The sequence below is a fragment of the Oryctolagus cuniculus genome, chromosome 14, assembly GCF_964237555.1.
Source record: "Oryctolagus cuniculus chromosome 14, mOryCun1.1, whole genome shotgun sequence".
NCBI lineage: Eukaryota > Metazoa > Chordata > Mammalia > Lagomorpha > Leporidae > Oryctolagus > Oryctolagus cuniculus.
Window position 1 is genome coordinate 81,708,701 of NC_091445.1, and position 7,210 is coordinate 81,715,910.

A 7,210-nucleotide genomic window follows, 5' to 3' on the forward strand; every position below is an offset into this window, starting at 1 on the left:
TGAACTGGTGCCCACATGGAATGCCAGCGTCGCTGGCAGATGCTTAACACAGTACACCACAAAAATAAAACATTTTAAAAATGTAAAATTAAATTAAATAAAAATGGATCATGGAGTAGATTTGGAAAGTCCTTTAGAAATCAGGTAATTGCGGGGGCTGGTGCTGTGGCACAGCAGGTTAACGCCCCAGCCGGAAGCACCGGCATCCCACATGGGCGCAGGTTCTAGTCCGGCTGCTCCACTTCCGATCCAGCTTTCTGCTATGGCCTAGGATAGCAGTAGAAGATGGCCCAAATCCTTGGGCTCCTGCACCCATGTGGGTGACCCGGGGAAGCTCCTGGCTCCTGGCTTCGGATTGGCGAAGCTCCAGCCATTGCAGCCATCTGGGAAGTGAACCAGCAGATGGAAGACCTCTCTCTCTGTCTGTACCTCTCTCTGTAACTCTGTCTTTCAAATAAATAAAATAAATCTTCAAAAAAAAAAGAAATTAGATAATTGTTTAGTGACACTTGCCTTTGAGGCTGGCACTGTCTACCCATTTTTTTATATTTTTACAAAATTTCATACATGTGAAAGGTATTCATTCTTTTTTTTTTTTTTTTTTTTTTTTGACAGGCAGAGTGGACAGTGAGAGAGAGAGACAGAGAGAAAGGTCTTCCTTTGCCGTTGGTTCACCCCCACAATGGCCGTTGCGGCCTGCGCAGGTGCTTATCCTGATCTCCCGTGGGGTGCAGGGCCCAAGGACATGGACCATCCTCCACTGCACTCCCGGGCCATAGCAGGGAGCTGGCCTGGAAGAGGGGCAACCAGGACAGGATCTGTTGCCCCAACCGGAACTAGAACCCAGTGTGCTGGCGCCGCAGGCAGAGGATTAGCCTATTGAGCCACAGCGCCGGCCGGGATTCATTCATTTAACAAATATTTTAGAGCTGTTAAGTTTCAGGCCTTAAAGATTCAACAGACAACAAAACAGATTAAAAAAAAAAAAAAAGTCCTGTTCTCAGGGACTGTATGTTAATATTAGTTTGGGATGACAGACCATAAGTGAATAAACAAACAAAATATATATAGTGTGCAAGTTCTGATAAGTGCTGGAAAGAATGAAAAAGAATCCAAGGAAATGGGGGCTTTTGTAAGGGGGAGTTGCAATGTGAAAGGAATTAGGGAAGACCTCAGTGAAAGGAGCCATTAATCCTCCGCCTTGCGGCGCCAGCACACCGGATTCTGTCCCGGTTGCCCCTCTTCCAGGCCAGCTCTCTGCTGTGGCCAGGGAGTGCAGTGGAGGATGGCCCAAGTGCTTGGGCCCTGCACCCCATGGGAGACCAGGAGAAGCACCTGGCTCCTGCCATCGGATCAGCGTAGTGTGCCGGCCCCAGCGCGCTGGATGTGGCGGCCATTGGAGGGTGAACCAACGGCAAAGGAAGACTTTTCTCTCTGTCTCTCTCTCTCACTGTCCACTCTGCCTGTCAAAAAAAAAAAAAAAAAAGAAAAGAAAAGAAAGGAGCCATATGAGCCAAGATTTTAAATCGGTGAGGTGGTAAGCCTGTGTGTCTGTCTATCTGGGTAGCAGTGTTCCAGTCGATGGGGATGGCAAGGCTCAAGCCCTTGGGACACAAACAAACCTGGGGTGTTCACCTTCATAGAATAGCAAAGAGGCAGGAGTGGCTGAATTAGTGAGAGGAGGTCATGGAGGTAAGGAAGCAGATGGAGGAGAGAAGTGACGTCATCTCAGTGATAAAAAGAGCATGCTGGCAACATTTTGGAGAACCGGGTACGGGGTGAGAGAAGCAACAGAAGGGCAGGAGCAAGGACTTCGTTAGGAGGCTCTTGCAAAATCCAGATGAAAGATACAGGTGCCTTGGCCAGGTGGAAAGTGGTGAAAGGTGGTCATATCTTTAAAGTTTGTAAGCAGTGTCGGCAGGGCTTCCTGAGACTCTGACTTAGGGTGTTGCAGAGAGAGTGTCAAGACTGACTCCAGGATGCTAGCCATGAGCAGTGGGGAAGGGGGAGTCGCCACTTACTAAGAAGGGGAAGATTGTGAGAGAGCAAAGTTGGGAGAGGGACAGGTCGGGAGCTGTTTTGGAGGCTGATTTCATTTGAGATACCTACCCAAGCAGGAATGTCAGGTAGGCAGTTGGTTATACCCGTCTGGAGTTCAAGGGAGGTCTGGACAGGCAAAATAAATTTGGCAGTCAGCAGCTGCCAGATACGATGAAACAGCAGGAGAACTGCTGGGAGAACCCACAGTGAGGATAGAGAAGAGTTTTGGGCACTGAACCCTGGGTCAGGGAAATGAGGAGGAAGAGTGGTGTGTCAGGGATTGCTGCAATAGGTGCTGCGTAATGAGTCACTCCAGAGCTCAGTAGCTTAGAGCCATGTACTCATCTTTGTTCTCATGCCCACAAGTCTGCAGGTGGGTGGCTTGCAGTTCAGCTGTCCTAAACTGTGCTCAGCTGAGTGGCTCTGCTTTGGGTTGCAGGTTGAGTTTGCGTAGGTCTATTCATTCTGAAGCTGGGATTAGAGAGGTAGCAGCTACTCTGGAGAAGGTCTTATGGTAGATTCTTGAGATACAAAAGCTAATGCAGAGGGGCAGGCATTGCAGCACCACAGATTAAGTAGCAGCCTGGGGCGCTGGGATGACAGCAGCCCACATGGGCACTGAATCGAGTCCCGGCTGCTCCACTTCTGATCCAGCTCCCTGCGAATGTGCCTGGGAAAGCAGTGGAGGATAGCCCAGATCCTTGGGCCCCTGCACCCCTGTGGGAGACCTGGATGGAGTTCCATGCTCCTGGATTTAGCCTGGCCTAAACTTCACCACTGTAGCCATTTGGGAAGTGAACCAGTAGATGGAAGATCTCTTTCTCTCTCTACATCCCTCCCCCCATCACTCTGCCATTCAACTAAATAAATAAAAATAACAAATTAGAACAAAGGGTTTTGTTTACTGATTAAACCACAGCTTGGGACCCCAACACACCATATTGGAGTGCCAGTGTGAGTCCTGGCTCCTCTACTTCCAATCCAGCTTCCAACTAATGCACCTGTGACGACGTAGCAGATAATAGTCCCAGTACTTGGGTTTCTGCCACCCGTGTGAGAGACCTGGATTGCATTCTAGGCTCACTCCCCATGTGACAGACCTGGATTGCGTTCTAGGCTCCTAACCTTGGCCTGGTCCTGGTTATCAGAGGCATTTTGGGAGTAAACCGAGGATGGAAGATCTCTGTCAATGTTTCTCTGTCTCCCTGCCTTTCAAATAAAAATGAAAAATAAATAATATATTTTATTATATATAATCACAAGTATATTAAATGTAATGTTATAGTATACATATTATTACATATTGGTTAATAAAATATTGTTATTATACATACATGTACATAAAGAATAAAATGTGTTTGCTCTGGGAGGTGGGGGGAAGGAGCAAAGAGATGAGATAGTTAGAAAGGCAAAAGACAGCCCTGAAAGACACACGGCACCTTCTGTGTGAGGGTACTCCATGAAGTGAGGAGACGCAGGAAATCACATGGCTTAGTTTGACACAAAAGGTTTTTGAAATCCACACACAGTTTTTTCATAATACACAATTTCTATGAAATTTTTGAAGAAAACTGATGGGGGCCAGTACTGTGGCATTGTAGGCTAAGCCTCTGCCTGCAGCGCATATGGGTGCCGGTTCCTGTCAGAATCTCCCAGCTCTGGCTCTGCGGCCACTTGGGGAGTGAACCAGCAGATGGAAGACCTTGCTCTCTGTCTCTCCCTCTCTCTGTCTGTAATTATACCTCTCAAATAATTCAATCAAACTAAATTAGATTAAATTAAAAGAGAGGCCAAGGCTGTGGCATAGCAGGTAAAGCTGCTGCTTGCAGTGCCAGCATCCCATATGAGCACCAGTTCAAAGCCCGGCTGCTCCACTTCTGATCCAGCTCCCTGCTAATGTGCCTGGGAAAGCACCCATGTGGCTTCAGATGGGCCCACCTCTGGCTGTTACGGCCATTTGAGGAATGACCCAGTAGACTGAAGACCCCTCGCCCCCACCTCTGCCTCTACCTTTCTAGCTTTCTGTAACTCTGCCTTTCAAATAAATAAATAAATCCTTTTAAAAAAAACTGATGGCGCTGGAAGGAAAGAGGACACCTGTTGTGGTGACATCCTTGAGTAGGTGAGAAAGGCTGCATGTTGCGCACGGGTAGAATTTGGCCTTAGAGCTGAACTTGCACATACATCTATAGATAATAGGAGGGAAGACAGACAGGCGCGCATGGTGGCGGCCCTGGAGTCTATGTTGATAGTCATTACTGAGGTTGCTCAGAAGCAGACATGAGGCAAAAAGTCGTGTGCAAGTGATTAATTGAGGCCAATAAGAGAGCCAAGGAGTTCTGGGTAAAAGCAAATATTGTTTCCCAAATTAGGCTTATTCTTTTTAAGAAATGTTGTAGCTGAAGTTCTACCTTACTCTTATCCCTATTATTCTCCCAAAGGTATCCTGAAGTTGCTATGTAGCATTTGCATTTATAGCTTTACAATGTTATCACATACACATCTCTCTCAATATACGTATGTAATATTGTATTTAAATTTAACTCTGGTTACATTTTATATAAATAGTATCATACTGTATTCTTATACAACTTATCTCTTTAGTCAACTTTTTCTAAATTTATTGTTGATAACTGTAGTTCTTGTTCACTCATTTACTTAGTTATTACATAGCATGCTACTAGATAACTAAACCATCTGTCCATTTGTGTGTTTATGAACAAAACTGACAGATTTCCAATTTTTTCCTATTGGATACAATGAATGTAGTAGTAAATACTTTTTTTGTACACACAAAGAAAAATTTCTGGGGTTTATATTGAGAAATGAAATTGCCAGTCATGAAATGAACTGTTCTCTTCTGTGGACCTGTGTTGTTTTTGGCTGTCCTGTATCTTTAAACCTCTCCCTGTTTGTAACCTTAGATGGATGGCAGAGCTCACCTTCCATTGCAGAAGCTGAAAATGTGTAACACTCTCTTGGTCAGCCCTTTGATCAGCGTTGTAACAGGCTGGGCCACGCAAGTGCCACCCACTCTCTGTCCCGACCCTTGATTCTGAGGTTAAAGCTAGTGACACAAGGAAGTGTTTGTCAGTGCAGGGATGGCTCCCCAGATGTTTCGGTGGCATAAGTTTAGCTCTGATTTGTCAACATAGCCTCCCATTGTCCCAACTCTTTCCAAGGCTGCTATCCAGCCTCTGTGGAGGCGCTGTAATCTTCTCCATGTTTGATGAACACCCCCTCTGTTAAAATTAACAAAAGTTGGTTTCTATTCCCTGTGGTTCTGCTAGTCTTACTCAGCTTGGGCTGCTATAACAAAATATGATGGATTGGATGGCTTAAACAAACACCATGTAATTTCTCACAGCTCTGGAGGCTGGAAGTGCAAGGTCAGGGTGCCAGCGTGATCAGGTTCAGGGAGGGCCCTCTTCTTGGCTTGCAGATGGTTGCTTTCTCACTGTGTGCTCCCACGGCTTTTCCTTTGTAAGAGAGCTCTTTTCCTTCCTCTTCCAATGAGAGAAAAAGAGAGAGTCAGTCCCTACCCTCAGCACTTCTAAACTTACTTGGCTTCGAAAGGCCTGACACCCAAATACCATCGCACTGGGTGACTGGCCTTCAGATATGCATTGTGAGGAAATACAACTACTCCATCCACAGCACTGACTGACTCCCTAAATGGTACCAGTTTGTACTCTTATTTCCTAGTGCTTGGTAACATTTGGTGTTTCCAGATCTTGTATTTTCGCCAGCCTGGTGGTTTCTCACTAACCTTGTAATACCTACTTTCAGGATGACTGATGATACTGAGTATCTTTTCATATGTTTTAGTCATTCAGGTATTGTCTTGGAATTTGTTTTTATATCACTTGTTTATTTTTAGTTATTTATATTTTCTCATTGATTTGTGCTAATTTCGTCATAGGTTTTGCAATATTTTTTCTCATTTTGGGGCTTATACATATTTTAATCTTATGAGGATTTTTAATATTAAATTTTAAAGCATTGTAATGTGGTTATATTTATCAGTATTTGTCCTGGCTCAAGTAGTTGGATTCCTGCCACCCACATGGAAGACCTGCACTGAGTTCCTAGCTTCAGGGCCCCTACCAGTGGGAAATTCTCTCTCTCTCTCCCTCTCTCTCTCAAAGAAAATTAAAAAATAAAACAGGCTGTTAGGCACAAACGTTCATTATCTCAGCCACACACAGTGCTAAATTAAATAACTTTGTACACACTAGGTAAGTTTCTAGAACTGAAAGTGCTAGTTTGCAGAATTTTTTTTTACTTTTATTTAATAAATATAAATTTCCAAAGTACAGCTTTTGGATTACAGTGGCTTTTTTCCTCCATAACCTCCCTCCCACCTGCAACCCTCCCATCTCCCGCTCCCTCTCCCATCCCATTCACATCAAGATTCATTTCTGGCTGGTGCAGCGGCTCTCTAGGCTAATCCCCCGCCTGTGGCGCTGGCACCACAGGTTCTAGTCCCGGTCGGGGCGCAGGATTCTGTCCCAGTTGCTCCTCTTCCAGTCCAGTTCTCTGCTGTGGCCCGGGAGGGCAGTAGAGGATGGCCCAAGTGGTTGGGCCCTGCACCCATGTGGGAGACCAGGAGGAAGCATCTGGCTCCTGGCTTTGGATGGGCACAGCGCACCGGCTGCAACTCACTGGCCGTAGCGGCCACTTGGGGGGTGAACCAATGGAGAAAGGAAGACCTTTCTCTCTGTCTCTCTCTCTCTCACACTGTCTAACTCTGCCTGTCAAAAAATAAAAAAATCATTTTCAATTATCTTTATATACAGAAGATCAGTTTTGTATATACTAAGTAAAGATTTCAACAGTTTGCACCCACACAGAAACACAAATGTAAAGTACTGTTTGGGTACTAGTTATAGCATTAATTCACATAGCACAACACATTAAGGACAGAGATCCTACATGGGAAGTAAGTGCACAGTGACTCCTGTTGTTGATTTAACAATTGACACTCTTATTTATGACAGTAATCACCCTAGGCTCTTGTTATGAGTTGCCAAGGCTATGGAAGCCTTTTAAGTTCACCGAATCTGATCTTATTTAGATAAGGTCATAGTCAAAGTGGAAGTTCTCTCCTCCCTTCAGAGAAAGGTACCTCCTTCTTTGATGGCCCATTCTTTCCACTGGGATCTCACTC